The sequence below is a fragment of the Cydia amplana genome, chromosome 23, assembly GCF_948474715.1.
Source record: "Cydia amplana chromosome 23, ilCydAmpl1.1, whole genome shotgun sequence".
Taxonomy (NCBI): Eukaryota; Metazoa; Arthropoda; class Insecta; order Lepidoptera; family Tortricidae; genus Cydia; species Cydia amplana.
Genome location: NC_086091.1, coordinates 7,430,096 through 7,446,895, shown reverse-complemented (window position 1 = coordinate 7,446,895; position 16,800 = coordinate 7,430,096). Strand labels below are relative to the sequence as shown.

At 38.1% G+C, this 16,800-nt stretch overlaps 1 protein-coding gene across 1 annotated transcript in view; it reads left to right on the top strand.

The window, feature by feature from the left end:
- The first annotated feature begins 1,068 nt into the window (after nucleotides 1-1,068).
- The window catches only part of LOC134658817 (sex peptide receptor), a 173,150-nt gene continuing 157,418 nt past the window's right edge, over nucleotides 1,069-16,800 (top strand). Inside the window, exon 1 of the mRNA XM_063514481.1 lies at nucleotides 1,069-1,087. The gene's annotated coding sequence lies outside the window, so the exon portion shown is untranslated. The remainder of the gene's footprint in view (nucleotides 1,088-16,800) is intronic.

Sequence of the window (16,800 nt, the reverse complement as noted above, 5' to 3'; positions counted from 1 at the left end):
CAATTCGACATTAACAACGACATTGGCACACTAATTTGTCATTGCAAATGCCATGCAGAGTTAACTTGGTTCGACAAAATTTATGTACCTACATAATGTAATTTATTGACAACTAAAATCCCCAATTTACAGCAATTGCCTGAACTGAATGTCTACAAATTGGCATGTAATGAGGACATTCCACGCTGGTAGCAATATCTCTAGCTTAGGTGTTAGGGTGTCAATTATTCTGGGATTTTAAATACTAATAACGCATACCGTCTAAATAAATAATTATATTGTAAGTAAATAGCAACCTGTAAAAATTCAACTCATTCATGTAACTGAAATTTGAGCCGACTTTCATTTATATAATGTAACTGAGCGTTTTCCAAAGAAAATGTACGTTTCATTCATGTCTTTAAAATATTGACTTCTTGGGCTCATTTTACTCAGAAAGATTTGTATATTCACGCCTCATACATGAAAAAATGTGTCCCAAGATTTCCTTACCAGATCGTCACATTTTTGTATGAATAATCTTTTTATTTGTATGAACGTGACGCACTGGAAAAATATTTTTTCATACAAAATTTTGTACGGTGAGGGTCAAACCCCGGCTCTTACTAATGAGCTTTTTGGAATAAATTTAAAAGTGGAAAAATTACTTGAACTCACGGTCTCTGGATCGATACTCCAGCGCCCTGCCATCTGAGCCACCAAGACCTCATCCATCCATCAATCGCAGATGGTTCTGCTTAATAAAAATTAAAATGAGTTTCTTGGAACTTAAGTAATTTATTACCAGTCATTTTGAAAGGAAGACAAACATCGCGAGGAAAACGAACTAATCCCAATTAAGGCCTATTTTCCCGTCTTTGTTGAAAGGTCAGATGGTAGTTGCTTTCTTAAAAACTAGAGGCTACGCCAATTTTTAGGATTAGTTGCCAAGCGGATCTCATGCAGGCCATTTTCTCCATGAACCGTGACAAAAAGCGAGAGGAATTAGAAGATTACAAGATTTTTCTGTTACAAGGTTTGACGACCGGTCTGGCTTAGTCTGTAGTGAACCTGCTTATGAAGCCGATGGTTCTGGGTTCGAATCCCGGTAAGGGCATTTATTTGTGTGATGAACACAAATCCCGAGTCATGACTAAGCAGTCACCGTAGCCTATGGACGCCTGCAACTCCAGAGGTGTTACATGCGCGTTGCCGACCTTTTTTTAAAAACCTGTACACTCCTTTTTTGAAGAACCCCATACCGTAGACCCTCGGGAAAACCTCGGAAGGGAGCTCATTCCACAGCCGGAGCGTCCGCGGGAGGAAATTCCTCTTAAACCGCACAGTACGCGACCATTTAAGTTCTAGGGTGTGTGGATGAACACCCTGCCGATGGCGAGCGGTGCGGTGATAGAAAGCTGCCGTTGGCATCATGTCAAACAATTCTTCAGAGCACAGCCCATTGTACTACAAGCGGTAGAACACACATAAGGAGGCAAGGTCTCTCCTCAGACTTAAAGGTTCAATGCCGCTTGTGAGTTTGGGATCATCGACGATTCGTACAGCGCGCCTTTGGATTGAGTCGAAGGATCCAAGCTGGCATCCAGGTGCTCCTGCCCAAAGGTGACAGCAGTACTCCATATGGGATACTTGCGATTTATAAAGCAGCAGTCTTTGCCCCGGAGTAAAGTAACACTATCACTAACACTACATAGTATAAAACAAAGTCGCTTCCCGCTGTCTGTCCCTGTATGCTTAGATCTATAAAACTACGCAACGGATTTTGATGCGGTTATTTTTAATAAATAAAGTGATTCAAGAGGAAGCTTTATGTATAATTTGTTAACCCGTGCGAATCTGGGGCGGGTCGCTAGTAAATAATAAAAAGTTAAGTTTGAAACTGTCCACAAAATCACAAGAGCGTGGTTACCACAGTGTAGCGAAGCTGGCTTGATTGGCCGAAGCCAAACGAATGGGTCCGTTGCTCTCGTGCATGAGGTGCGTGCCAATTTCCAAAACATGATATTGATTTACAAGTTAGAGAAGAAACTCAATTGTTTTATTATGTATATTGATTTGTGTATTTTAGGTAACTTATAAATTGAAATAGATGTCATATAAGGTAAACGTACTGGTACTCGACGCGGTCACAGAACAATGTGATCTTGAATCTTGAGTCATTGTCAATAGGTGACAGAAGGGTGCCATCTATTGGGCATTAGCATGTCGAGCACTAGTACGTTTACCTTACTAAAGAAAAAGTGGCTGAGCCCTCCAGTGGCCTCCGGCCTCCGCCATTATGGCCTCCACCGCTACGGCCTCTGATAAGTATCTATTTCAGTTTATATGTTAAAAAACGAAAAATTGTATGGAAAATTAGTGACAACTTTTTTCCTATTGAAATCAATAAAGCTCGCGATTCTGAGTAGGTAAACAATCCCAAATTTTAAAATAATACAGGGTCCAAGTATAAATAAAGTGGTCCATGTACTAAGAATATCAAGTCTTAATACAATTACTAAAATTGGAATGCGCCCCCAGTGTGAATACTGGTTATTAGCGAAATGAAGTTGTTATGACTCGCATACATGGCACAACATCGCATAGAACTTAATTTGGTGTAGTTATAGCTACATTTCCAGTACGTTCTACCACAGAATACTGCACTTGGCAGATGGGCTAGTGGTCGTGAGTTCGAGTTTCACCCGAGACAGCGAGGGTTTCGACTTTTAATTTATTTCTATGATTCTACTAGTTGAGTAGGGCCTACGTCGTATGACTAGTAGACCTAGTAGTATGCCAAATGGGGCATTATCTATGAAAAGGGACCTTTGTCGATGTCGATTGTCGATGGCGCTTAGGTACGCCGCACAGCGTCGCGCGGCATTGTATTTATATCGAAGCATCGTTAAAAATGGCGTAAGCGCCATCGAAAATAAGGTCCCTTTTCATCGATAACGTCACATATGTATTTAAACGCGCTAAGTAATATTTTTATTTCCAGGTAAACTTCCTGCCAAACAACATTCTTCAGCCGTTGGTAAGCGAAAAGAATACCCCAATAATCACTACATAGTATAAAACAAAGTCACTTCCCACTGTCTGTCTGTCCCATCTTTAAAACTACGCACCGGATTTTGATGCGGTTTAATAGATAGAGTTATTCGAGAGGAAGGTTTATGTATAATTTGTTAACTCTGCGAAGCCGGGGCGGGTCGCTAGAGTAGGTAATAAACCAGGAAATACCTACCTAAAATATCTGAATCAAATACCTTCAAAATAGAATTCTTGGCCTTATCGGCAATAGTAACCTGGAAAATTTTAGCGCGGAGCTAAAAAGTGATAAAAGCGTAAGGTTTTCAATGGAATACGGCATTTTCTGGCCTAGGATGGAAAAGCCGATGTTTGAGTTACGTAAGTAATAAAACGGCCGCGAAGGTAAACAATCAGGAACGTAAAATTCTTACGATTTATTCAAGCTTGCGCGTATATAAATAAAATTGCCGAAATACCTTTCTGTACGTGGAACCTAGCGTACCGGTTGAAATTGTACCGTGTTGTAAAATTTCTATCATTTCAGCTTTCGCATGTGGCAGTATTTGCTCTTTAGTTGCCAAAAGGCGTGTAGAGTAGGTACAGGTACGTTTTAGATTGTTTTTTAATAGTAAATATTTATCTGAATCTGAGTACTTTCTTATACATTTTTATTGCACCTATTGTGCTATCCTAATCGCATTCTAAAGGAGGTCTGTAATACATCACAGATATATAATACATCACTACATAGTATAAAACAAAGTCGCTTCCCGCTGTCTGTCTGTCCATATGTATGCTTAGATCTTTAAAACTACACAACGGATTTTAATGCGGTTTTTTTAAATAGATAAAGTGATTCAAGAGGAAGGTTTATATATAATTTGTTAACCCGTGCGACCCGGGGCGGGTCGCTAGTAATACATATAATAAAAACACAGAATATAACATAAATTCAAGCCTCAAACCCATAGGCCCTTTGTTGTATCTACTACTGCAACGTTTATTCAACTTCTAGCTAAGGCTATCTAATATGGGGTTCATTGGCTCTTGATATAAGTTACCACTATCACTAGTTAGTAGTGATAATAGAGGGCCTGATAGCTCGTAATTGGGGTAAAGATTAACATCGCGGTAATTACTAGCGAACGGTATCATGGGTTAGACGTAGATGCGAACGATAATAGGTTTAATACTCGTAGGTAGCTGTAACGAACACGTGCACGCGAGTGCTTTTCGTTCTACTGAGCATATTAGCGTGTAAAGCGTATTAGCGATAATATAGTAACGGAAATATCGCCAATTTTTTTTAAGAGTCAAACATTTTTGAACATTATTCCTAAGTTAAGTATACTAACAAATATGGATGCAAATCTGAAATAAATATTTTAAATTTCAATTAAATTCAATAAACCCATATAAGAAGGGGTTTTCAACAAAAATTTTTTTTGACAAATTGAATAATTTCGGACATAATCGATTTGAAAGAAAAAGATTTGTGTAAGTAATTCTCAAATGTTTCATCTAAGGCGGCCTTTACACTTGTAAGTTTTACTTACGTAAGTAGGGACACAGCTATACCACAGAATGAGAGATGAATATCGTTATCTCATTCTAACAAATAGCTTTGTCCCTACTTACGTAAGTAAAACTTACAGGTGTACAGGCGGCCTAAGTCTCTCAAATTATTTCTATTTAATTACTAAAATAACAAATCTTATATTTTTTCGCAAAAAAAACTAAAATATTGTTGCTGTATAATGCGTTTACTGTTAAAGATTATTACTGCGTAATAATTTGTGCTTTATATTGTTGAAGGTTATGAGAAAAGTTGAAACGCCTAGTGTTTCTACGTTGTTTTATTGCAGTTGCCGTTCTGTTATGATTATGATCCTAAGTATTATGAAGGTACTTAGGCAGAAATAGCTAACGAGAATTACTTTTGTGTTTAATAAACCTGTTCTTAACAAAAAAATTAAAATATGTAACTTTTTCACAAAAACAAATAGGCAACTTCAGTGAAGTTGTACCAATAAAAGTGTATTTCATACTTTAAAATTATATGTACAAATTGTACAAACGATCTTACATGATTTGAAAAAAAAAGGGAAAATGGAGAGGATTTCATAGCTTCGGGCAAGATCGGAAGACTGGTAGCGAGTTTGAATTTACCATTTTTACTTTTATTAAAAAAGTAAAAAAATAAAATAAAGTGTTAATTTTTTTACTACACAAAAAATGTGTGAAGCCAGCCAATTTTGCGGAGTAACGGCAGGTAACGAACATATTGCAATTTTAATAAAAATATACTTACAATTAAGTTCATTTCATACGCAACGCACTTGGATGAGTGAGGGACACATTTGTTATACATTGTAAGGGTTTTTTTCAGTCATTTCTAACAATCGAATTGATAAAACGTTCCCATTATACAATGGTCGGTAAGTAGGTATATCAAGAATGATGGTTACTTTAATTCAAAATGTGAGACTTAAATAAATAAAAAGAGCAGGTGCCATATGTCATGTCATCTTTACTTTATGACGTCTTTTTCAACCAAAATAAGTAAATATAACTTTTTTTGAGTATCGTAATCGTTTGTTTATCGACTACGACAATCTTACCAAACAAAATACAGTTGCCACTAAATTTTATGCGCCCTACTTCCCGCCTCGAAATCGTTACAATACTATTCCGATAAGTTGTTTTCGTACCATTTTTCCCTCGGTCAACTTCCAATATTTCCCCTAAACAGTTTATGTACCTATTCCTTAACAAATATATTCTAAACAGGAAAGACATTACAATAAAACATCTATTTTCCTTAAAGCTACATTTATTTTCGCACTTGTCAAGCAAGAGTTTCAGGCAAACCAGTTTTTTTGAGCTCCCAATGCTTTTAGTTTTGTAAGAAACTAAATCTCATTCAAAAACTGGTTTTAAAAACCGACAGTAATAATTATGAAAAAAGGCGGTTTTTGGGTCTTTATTTATTGAACTGTTATATACCGAGATTAAATACTTTAGTGTTGTTTTCTGACACACACATTTGCTTGTACTTAGAATAAATGGACTCATGTTTTAGACGTATTTATTGCACGGAACAAGTTACTTTCAAGACCTTTAGTTTATATCCCAGTCAAAAGCAGAGCTCTTTTTCCTACGGTAAAAAAAACGCTCGTGTAATGTACGGATTTTTCCCGTAAGGTCCATGTGGCTAATTCCGTCATAGGGGTATTCCGTCCACGAGCGTATATTTCTTTGATTTTCAATCGTAGGAAAAAACATCTGCTTTTGATTGCTTAAACTAAAACCAATCGCTGATTTGTCGATGAAATTATCAATTTTATTCGTTGTTCGAGAAAAACGCCAGTAGACGGAATAGGCCCTATGACGGAATTAGCCACGTTGAACCACGAATTTGGCCGCATTTACCTTACTAACGTAAGCGCAGCGCGCAGCGCTACGTGTCAGTTCGTAGCAAACAAATGTCACATCACAGTGCGGTGAGGCACATGTAGAGAATAAGTATTCTGCGTAACACCTTGCTACGATATTTCTAAAGCTTGTGCTTCAAAAGGGTTCGTCACACCGCAGCCAACTTTTTGGGAGCAACACTGTGCAACACAACAACATTAGGTAACTTAATTAGGTAGGTATACCTACCTACGAGGGGCGGCTGAAAAATAATGAAAGATAGTATTAAAGTACTTAAATGTTAATTCGGTACACGGCGGAAAGAAGTTGATAACTCGAGATATTTTATTGAAGAAATTTGAACTTAAAATTAATTTGCGTAAGGTTCAAATTTCTTCCATTTTTTCCCGCGAGTTATCAACTTCATCCCGCCGTGTACGGAATTATTAATCGTTAATAATCGTTAGTAATGGCGGCTATATTTAAACTGCCAAAGAGGCCGGGAAGAAAGTAGTATAGTTATTTTTAAATTTTTCTTTTATTTCTAGCTTAGGCCGCGAATATTTCATCCTCCCCTCGTATGTTACGTACTGTTCCATAGTGTTGCTCCACAAAAGCGAACTGCAGTTTGCAGTACTTATTTATAGGCACATGGCACCAATATGATTTAATTGTCATTTGTTATTGATAGGTTTGTATTTCCTTACAACACATCTCACTTCTACGTACGAGATGGATACACGGGTGACAAAATATACATTATTTTTAAGTTTGCATTCAATACAGGCGCCACTTTCGGCGCTATTGTTTATCTGTGCTATGTATCATCCAAAGAAGGTAAGTGAAAATATGAGTGAACGAGGACCAAAAATAAAATGCGAAAATATTACGAAACGATACGAAATTCAATCTGCGCGAACGACCACTGGATGAATTAAAGATTTGAAAATTTTAATTTTAAATTCGTCATAAGATACTAGCGACCATCAATCTATCTAATACCTTTAAACGAGCAATTCTTGTTTATATATATATATATATATATATATATATATATATATATATATATATTTCGGGGATCTCGGAAACGGCTCTAACGATTTCGATGAAATTTGCTATATGGGAGTTTTTGGGGGCGAAAAATCGATCTAGCTAGGTCATCTCTGGGAAAACGCGCATTTTCGAGTTTTTTTATGTTTTCCGAGCGAAGCTCGGTCACCCAGATATTATAAATAAAATGGATACCGTACGAGGGGCGTTCAAAATATTCTCGGTATTGATATCTTACGACCTCTTCTAAAATTTCTTTCGTTACTGGCCGCTAAGGTTTATTCATTGACATTAAAAAAAAGTATAATTCGAACCGAGATGGTCTTTTGTTTTTCTGCAATTGCTGAACAAACATGAACATCATGTGCGAATTGACAATGTTAACTAAATTAGAACATCGATGCGTGATAAAATTCTTGACAAAACAGGGTAAAAATCAAAAAACCATAAAAGAGGAAATGGATTGTGTAGACTATGGCGTCAATTGTTTCTTGGATCGTAAACTTCAATGAATACTCAGTAGATGAACTTTTCAATTATTTTTAATCAAATTCTTCAGTACATGCAGTTTTTAGTATCTAGGCTTATTAACTACACCATTTTGACACTGATTTTGAGTTCTAAAAAGGGCGTAAGTATATGTGCGCTCGTCAACAGCGAACGTCGAAGAGTGATTATGCAAATTAGATGCGGCTGCCCCTCCCGCGCGGTGCACTCCCCTCGGATGTCCGTGAGATTAGGGTTCCTTAACATGCCCCCCGGCGTTGAAAGTCCTGCTTTCAACAGGCTCGTCATCCAGTGGAAGAGGACAGATTCGATTGAAGGCTCTTCTGATGATGCCTCGATTTGTTTGGATATCGGCGACTCTGTTTACTCCGTCGATGCCTGGATGGACACGCACGATACGTCCAAGGCTCCATTTTAAAGGTGGCACAGCGTCTTCCTTGATGATGACCATCGTTCCAGTGTCGAGGTGTCCTTTGCATGACCTCCATTTTGTCTTTTGCTGCAACTCAGAGACATATTCCTTCTGCCATCTCGTCCAGAAGTGCTGGTGGATTTGTTCAACGCGATTCCATCGCTGCAATCTGGTCGGATTTACATTTTCCAGTGGAGGAACTGGCAGAGCGGTAAGAGGACGTCCGACCAAAAAGTGACCTGGCGTTAATGGATTGAGATCTGATGGATCTGAAGATATTGGTGATAGAGGTCGTGAGTTAAGCGTAGCTTCTATTTTGACTAAAATCGTGTAGAGTTCGTCAAATGTAAGATGGGAGTCGCCTATAACTCTGGTTAAATGATGTTTAAAAGACTTAACCCCAGCCTCCCATAGCCCCCCAAAATGAGGTGCGTAGGCTGGAATGAATTTAAAATCAACAAATTCATTCGCCATAAACTCGGAAATGGAGGAAGAGTTCTGCTTTAAGAAAGCATTAAGCTCATTTTTGGCCCCAACAAACTGAGTGCCATTATCTGAAAAGATAGTTGCAGGTTTTCCGCGACGCGCAATAAACCTGTGTAAGGCAGCAATGTATGCCTCCTTTGTTAAACTTGTGACCAGCTCGAGGTGCAGACACTTAGTGGTGAAACACACAAACACTACAACATAGACCTTGATTAGTTTACATCCACGTCCCTTACGGTCAGCGGCGATAAGTGGCCCCGCGTAATCTACACCCGTGGTTTGAAAAACATAACCTGGATTGAGGCGCTGCTCAGGCAAATTACCCATTATAGGACTGACTGTTTGAGCCCGTAGCTTGAAACACCTCAGGCATTTGTGTGCGACAGATCTGGCCATATTGCGACCACCAATAGGCCAAAACTCTTCTTTAATTGATGATAATAATAATTGGGGTCCAGCATGCATTAAACGAATATGCTCTTCGACAAATATGAGTTGTGTTAATGCGTGTTTAGATGAGAGCAATACTGGATGCTTTTTATCGAATGGGAACTGTGAATTGTTTAATCTGCCGCCTACTCTGATTAGTTCTAAGTCATCGATAAATGGAGATAACGAAAGAAGTTTATTTTTATTTGGCAATGATTGTTTTTTCACTAAATGATCATATTCTTGAAATGATTGCTTTTGAGACCATTTCAAGAGTAAATTGAACGAATCTTGTAGTTCATTTGTGGTGAGTGGTCCAGATTTTTTACTATTTTTGTTTCTGCAATTATGAATAAAACGCAGTGCATATGCGAGTGATCTTTTCAATTTAAGTAATTTAGAAAATCTTTTGTAATCAATTAAACCGTGATTTGTGTCTATGGAGACCGCTGTAGCAGTTACCATTTCTGGCATTTCAATATTGTTTTTTACGAAGTGACTTTTAGGCCAATTAGATTCATCTTCCTTTAGAAAATCTGGGCCATTCCACCACATGGATAAATCTTGTAATTCTGACATGTTTACTCCGCGAGATAACATGTCTGCTGGATTTAAAGCTGTAGGCACATGGCGCCATTCGTGATTAGCAGTGAGCTCTTGAATTTCAGCAACACGATTTTTAACGAATTGTTTTAGTTTGTTAGGTTGCGTTTGGAGCCAACCTAAAACGATAGATGAATCAGTCCAGAGAATACATCTTTTTATTGGTATGCGGATAGATTTCAGAACTTTCTCAGTCAGACGTGCAGCAACAAGGGCACCGCACAATTCTAGACGCGGAATCGTCGTAGGTTTCAAAGGTGTGACTTTGCTTTTTGCACATAGCAAGTTGATCTCCACTTGTCCGTTACATTCCGATCTAACGTACAAGCATGAGCCGTATGCGTCCTGAGACGAATCACAAAAAGTGTGAATTTCAATCACACTATTTGGATCATCATTGATGACACAGCGCGGAATTTTTAAATCAGGTACATGACGTAATTCAGATTGGAACTTTTGCCATAAATTTACAATATTTGAGGGTAAAGGATCGTCCCAATTACATTTTAATAACCAAAGTTTCTGTAACATGATTTTAGCTTGAATGACGCATACGCTTAATAAGCCAAGCGGATCATATATCTGTCCTATGGCGGACAGAATTGACCGTTTGGTTGGATTTTGCTCAACAGTTTGCTTTATTGAATAATATAATATATCATCAGGTGGTGACCAACCCAGCCCCAAGGTGTTTGACGAACCTTGGTCGCCGAGGTTCAATGTCTGACATGAATCTGACTGAGAGAGTTCTATATTGGATCTGATTTTACGGAGATTGAAACAACCTGCGGATAATACTTTGCAAACGCCTTCTTTTATTTTTATTAATTGCTCCTTTGTTTGAGCACCTGTGACTAAGTCGTCGACATAAAAGTCGTCACTAATGATTTGGGCTAATTGTGGATCTGGGCATTCCAAAGCAAGTTGTTTCAAACACCTGACGGCTAAAAATGGCGCGGATGCTGTCCCATATGTGACTGTATTCAATTTGTATATTTTCAATTCTTTAGTAGGATCATCCCGCCAGATAATTTGCTGTAAATGTCTTTGATTGTCATGAACTAAAACTTGCCGGTACATTTTCTCAACGTCTCCGGTCAAAACGTATGGATAATGCCTGAATCGCAAAAGAATCGATAATAAATCACTCTGTATAGTGGGCCCGACCATTTGGAGGTCATTGTATGAAACCCCTGAACTCGTGGCAGCACTGCCATTGAATACAGCACGAAGCTTTGTAGTGGAGCTTTGTTCGCGCAAAACTCCATGATGTGGCAGAAAAAATGGCTTCTTGTTAGTTTGCGTGTCTGATCTGGTCTCAGACATGTGTCCTAGTTCAATATATTCTGACATGAAGTCTGTGTACATTTGTTTTAACAGTGGTTGCTTGTCTAGCCTACGCTCAAGTGATTGAAAGCACTGTTTAGCGCGATTAAATGAGTCACCTAAGCATGATTCTGGCTTCTTGAGAGGAACTGCGACTGAAAATCGCCCATCTGGCATTCGAGTAAAGTTTTCCACGAAATTCTGTTCACATAAACGTTCTTCTACAGAATAGACCTGTTTAGAATTATCCGAAACCTCCTCAAGACACCAGAATTTAGCTAGTTGTTCCTGTACTGTATTGTTCGCGATCAGATTACAATGTATTGGTTCAACTGAATTTGTGTTTTTATGATTAAGGCCTAGGGTAGGCCCGCCAACTACGTAACCGAGCTTTGTTTTGTGTAATATTGGATAACCTGTACCTAAACTAATTTGGTCGTGTTCAAGCAGCTCCCAGAATATTTCTGCGCCCAGTAGAATGTCTATGTTCGTCGGGTTGAAGTACTCTGGGTCTGCCATTATTACATGTTTAGGTATATTTAGTTTAGGCACATTTGACTCTAGAGCTACAACCTCCGGTACAACGTAGAATGTCATGTTGGCTTTAAATGGACTAGTTCTCGATTCGATTGTTGCATTGCACTTTTTTGAGACATGTGACAAAATCTGTTTATTTAATCCAACAATGGATGTTTGAAATTCTGTGTTTTTAAGTTGTAATTTACGTAACAAGGAATCCGTCATGAAGGAAGACATGCTACCATTATCAATAAAGGCTCTTACTTCATGGCGGTGGTTGTCCTTGTCGTACATGTGGATCACGGCAGTTGAGAGTACGCCTCGCCCTGATGGCATGACTATATGTGAGGTCGCACCCACAACTGATGGCTCAGATGATCCTGACGCTGTATCTGAATGAAGCACTGAATTATGTTTTTTTGAACATTTCATGCATGGGCCCAATCTGCAAACGCGAGCCTGATGACCGGGGCGGAGGCAGTTCTCACATAACTTGAGCCTCTTCACCGATTCTGCTCTCTCGTTGACAGATTGTCCTAGAAACTGTTCACACCTATAAATGCGATGATTTTGCTTGCACAAGGGGCAGCTGTAATTGTATGACATATATTTTGGCTGTGGCGCACTAGTGACTGCTGCGAGACTCTTGACGTACTCGGCAGATTTGTATCGATCAGCTCTGGCGCTGACATTTGTGTTATTGTTACTCATGTGTAACGTTTCAAGTAAATCGGCTCTGTTTTTTAAGAATGAAGTGAACTCGTCTAATTTAATACTTTTTAAATCGGATTTATGCTCTTCCCATTCCCGCAATGTTCTAGAATCTAATTTTGTACTCATAATATAAATAATGAGAGTGTCCCACGAAGTGGTGGGCTCTCCGAGAGTCTCTAAGGCTCTTAAGTTTTTAGTAAAAGTGTCTATTATTTTACGAATTGATTGATAGGATTCTTTTTTATTTTGTTCTAAAGCGAACAGCGCTTGGATATGATTTTGAATAAGTATGCGTTTATTGTCAAACCTGTCGCACAACAAATCCCAAGCTATTCTATAATTGCGAGCTGAAAATTCTAAAGATTTGATTACCTGCGCAGCGGCCCCCTCCAGGGATGCCCTTAAGTAATGAAACTTCTGTATGTCTGATATCGCCGTATGTTCATGTATCAAAGATACGAATAAATCGTGAAACTCCAACCATTCCTCGTACTGACCGCTGAATTTGGGGATCTGGATTGTCGGTAATTTAATACCTCGAGTGCTTGTGTGTACCACCTTATGATTCGTGCGTGCGTGCTCCTCGGCGTCACCTGAAACGTACGAGGCACTGGAAGAATTATCATCATTTTTAACAGGCTTATTGGCGTTTAAGATCTCCTGCGCAAGGGCAATGTTTGCGTAAAACAAATCCTCAAACTCTGTGCGGGCGGCGGAGTGTACGGCCAATTCATTTTCATCAACTAAAATGTCAATTTCAGATTGAATTTCTTCAAATTGTGTATAAAGTGCGTCCATTTTGCTTAAACGCGCTTGAAGTTCAATGACTTGTAATGGCGTTAAAGAATCTAATTTTTCTAAATAGTTAATGAAATTGGTTAACCTCCCCTTAATTGCGCCTCGCTTACGTATTAAATCCTTTAAATCCGACATTGTGTAGGGCTATGGGAATGGGTTAAATTAAAATGTTACTTGTATAAAACTTACCTAAATGATTTTAAAATTGTATATGAATTGTAATTAAATTGTATATGAATTGTATTGTATAAATTGCCTTGTATAAATTAATCGATTTAAATGAAGTTTTAAAATGTATATGATTTGATTAGTTAAAATACTTTGTATAAGTCTTAAACGTGTAAACAAATGTAATACAATTGCATTTCACATTTAAATCCTATGAGTTATTGATTGCATAACTTGTTTACGTAAAAATGCAACGCGCATAAAGTCGAAACTCGCTCGGCCGCGGCCGCCAGCCGGCTAGTAACAGCGCGCTTGGAGACAAAGTACCTACCTAAGTATGCAACGATGTGATAAACAACTAATGATTTCGAATTTACGAATTACTTGCACTTGCTATTTTATGAATTATGATTTAAATGTTTGATTTGCAATGAAAAATGCATATAATGGTATGCAGTAATGTAATAAATGTTTAATATGAACTATTTACCGTTAAGTTTTATCTTTAATTTGCACTAAATATTTGTAATGTATATAATTAAATATTTTACGTACCTAGTTAACGCTATAATGGTAACAGTTTGGAAAGAACTCACTCTTAACCACTCGTTTCGGCCTTAAATCTTAAATTCCACTTTAATTTCGACCAATCTTTTGCACTTAACGGCTTTCGTTGTACGTAGGTAAATGATTCCTTTTCTGAATGCAATTTGTAGATGTCTTGACTCTTCGGTTCAGCTGGTTAAAACGTCCTGGATTCCTTATAGGGCTTGATTCTTGTATATTCGGCTCGATGAAGGACCATGTAGACTATGGCGTCAATTGTTTCTTGGATCGTAAACTTCAATGAATACTCAGTAGATGAACTTTTCAATTATTTTTAATCAAATTCTTCAGTACATGCAGTTTTTAGTATCTAGGCTTATTAACTACACCATTTTGACACTGATTTTGAGTTCTAAAAAGGGCGTAAGTATATGTGCGCTCGTCAACAGCGAACGTCGAAGAGTGATTATGCAAATTAGATGCGGCTGCCCCTCCCGCGCGGTGCACTCCCCTCGGATGTCCGTGAGATTAGGGTTCCTTAACAGATTGTGTTTACCGTGAGTCTGCTCCTTCTTTATCTACCATTCAAAAGTGGTCAAGCGAGTTTAAACGCGGAAGGGAGAGTATTGAAGATGACCCTAGACCTGGCCGGCCTGTAGTAGCTACTTCACAAGAAAATATTGATAAAGTGGAAAAACTTATATTGGAAGATGAAGAAGTGAAGGTAAAATCTATAGCACAAGTAACCAATCTCTCTATTGGTACCGTACATGATATTATACATGACCATCTTAATATGTCAAAAGTAAGTGCAAGATGGGTTCCGCGAATGCTGACTCGGCTTCAAAAAGACATGCGTGTAGCTTGTTGTTCCGATTTTATTGACCTGTGCGGTGAAAATCCTGATGAGGTGCTGCAAAGAATAGTTACTGGAGATGAAACCTGGGTTCATCATTATGACCCAGAGAGTAAACAAGAGTCCATGCAGTGGCACATTAAGGGTTCAGCTCATCCCAAGAAGTTCAAGGTCATCCCTTCAGCTGGCAAGGTCATGGCCACGATATTTTGGGATTGTGAAGGAGTATTACTAATCGATTATAAAGAAAAAGGTGTAAATATCACAGGACAGTACTACGCTAACATTCTACGTCAATTAAAGGATGTAATTAAAGAAAAGAGGCGAGGAAAGTTAACCAAAGGTATTCTGCTTCTGCATGACAACGCCCCCGTCCATACTGCTCATATTGCCAAGGCAGCTATTGTTGAATGTGGGTTTAAAACTGTTACTCACCCACCGTATAGTCCGGACTTAGCCCTCAGCGACTTCTTTTTGCTCCCCAATCTTAAAAAGGATCTGCGTGGAAATAAATTTTCTGACGATGAAGCATTGAAGGCGGCAGTGGAGGAGCATTTTTACACGAAAGATAAAAAATATTTATACGAGGGATTAAAAAAATAATTGATCGATCTTTTAGGTGTATGAACATAGGGGGGGAGTATATTGAAAAATAAAAATATCAAACTTTTCGTACTTGTTTGTTTTCATTCTCATACCGAGAATATTTTGAATACCCCTCGTACGTAGCGGAAAGTAACGTAAAATTATTTTGAAAGCTGAATTTAATATTTTGAAGTGTACCGTATTTATGATAGTCGTTATATTTAAAAAAAGCGGCCAAGGGCGAATCGGACTCGCGTTCCATGGGTTCCGTACATTAAGTCCGGCTCACGCTTGACTTCACATTGACAATAGCTTTTTCTGTCATCTACCTAGGTAAAACTATTTTGTGTATTTTTTTCAATATTTTAGACCCAGTAGTTTCGGAGATAAGACAGACAGACGCACGAGGTATCCGATAAGGGTTCCGTTTTTTCCTTTTGAGGTACGGAACCCTAATAACTCTTTCAAACGTAATACTTGAAACAAACAAATTCGAAAAACACTAAGACCTAATTCCTCGAATATTGTATTTCGGAGAACGATTTTAAATTCGTAGAAAATTGGACTCTAAATCGAATAGGCAAATCGAAAGACTTTTATTTAACCTCATATTTTTCATTGTATCTTTTAATAGTAACTCTGTTGTCTGTTTGTACAGTACAGTTTATATTTAGAATAAGATATGGATAAGTCAGAATATCAAATATGCAGTTGTGGTGAATTTTGGGGAGATTTACATATTTTAGCGTTTTCACAGCCAGCGGGAGGGAATGTTGTATTGTATGCAGTCTTGGTATGAAATATCAAAGACATTATGTAACTCCATATAAGATGAATAAAGTCTAAGGAAAAAACGTGCCTCGGAAATCAAGAAAAAGTCATTCTCGGATAGATGGCGCACACACCTTTGGCCAATGCTCAGGTTGATGCCCTTGACACCGTTTCATATTTAACAATTTTAACACATAGGTATCAGTGAAAGAACATGGGTCGAAATGATATAAGTACATTTTTTGATAGTTTTATACATTTTGATTTTGAGTTTTAATCGTGTGTCGATAGATGGCGGTAAAATTGTGACTACAAAATTTACCATGAGAGGACCCCTCTATACTATCTATTTCTCTTTGGAAATATGAAATAAAAATTTTCTGACACCGCTCGAATAAAAACGAGAGCTTTTACTTTCGTCGCCGATATAGCGATAAGCGATAAAAACGACGGCAGAATTTAACGTGCCTATTCGCCCTCAATTTTATTTATCAGTCGATCAGTCTGGCTGAAAATAGTTCTTTACTAATTGAAAGTGGCTGTTATTGCAATTACAGTAATTTGATTACGCGAGCGTGTGGCGGTTCATTAGCTCGACCCG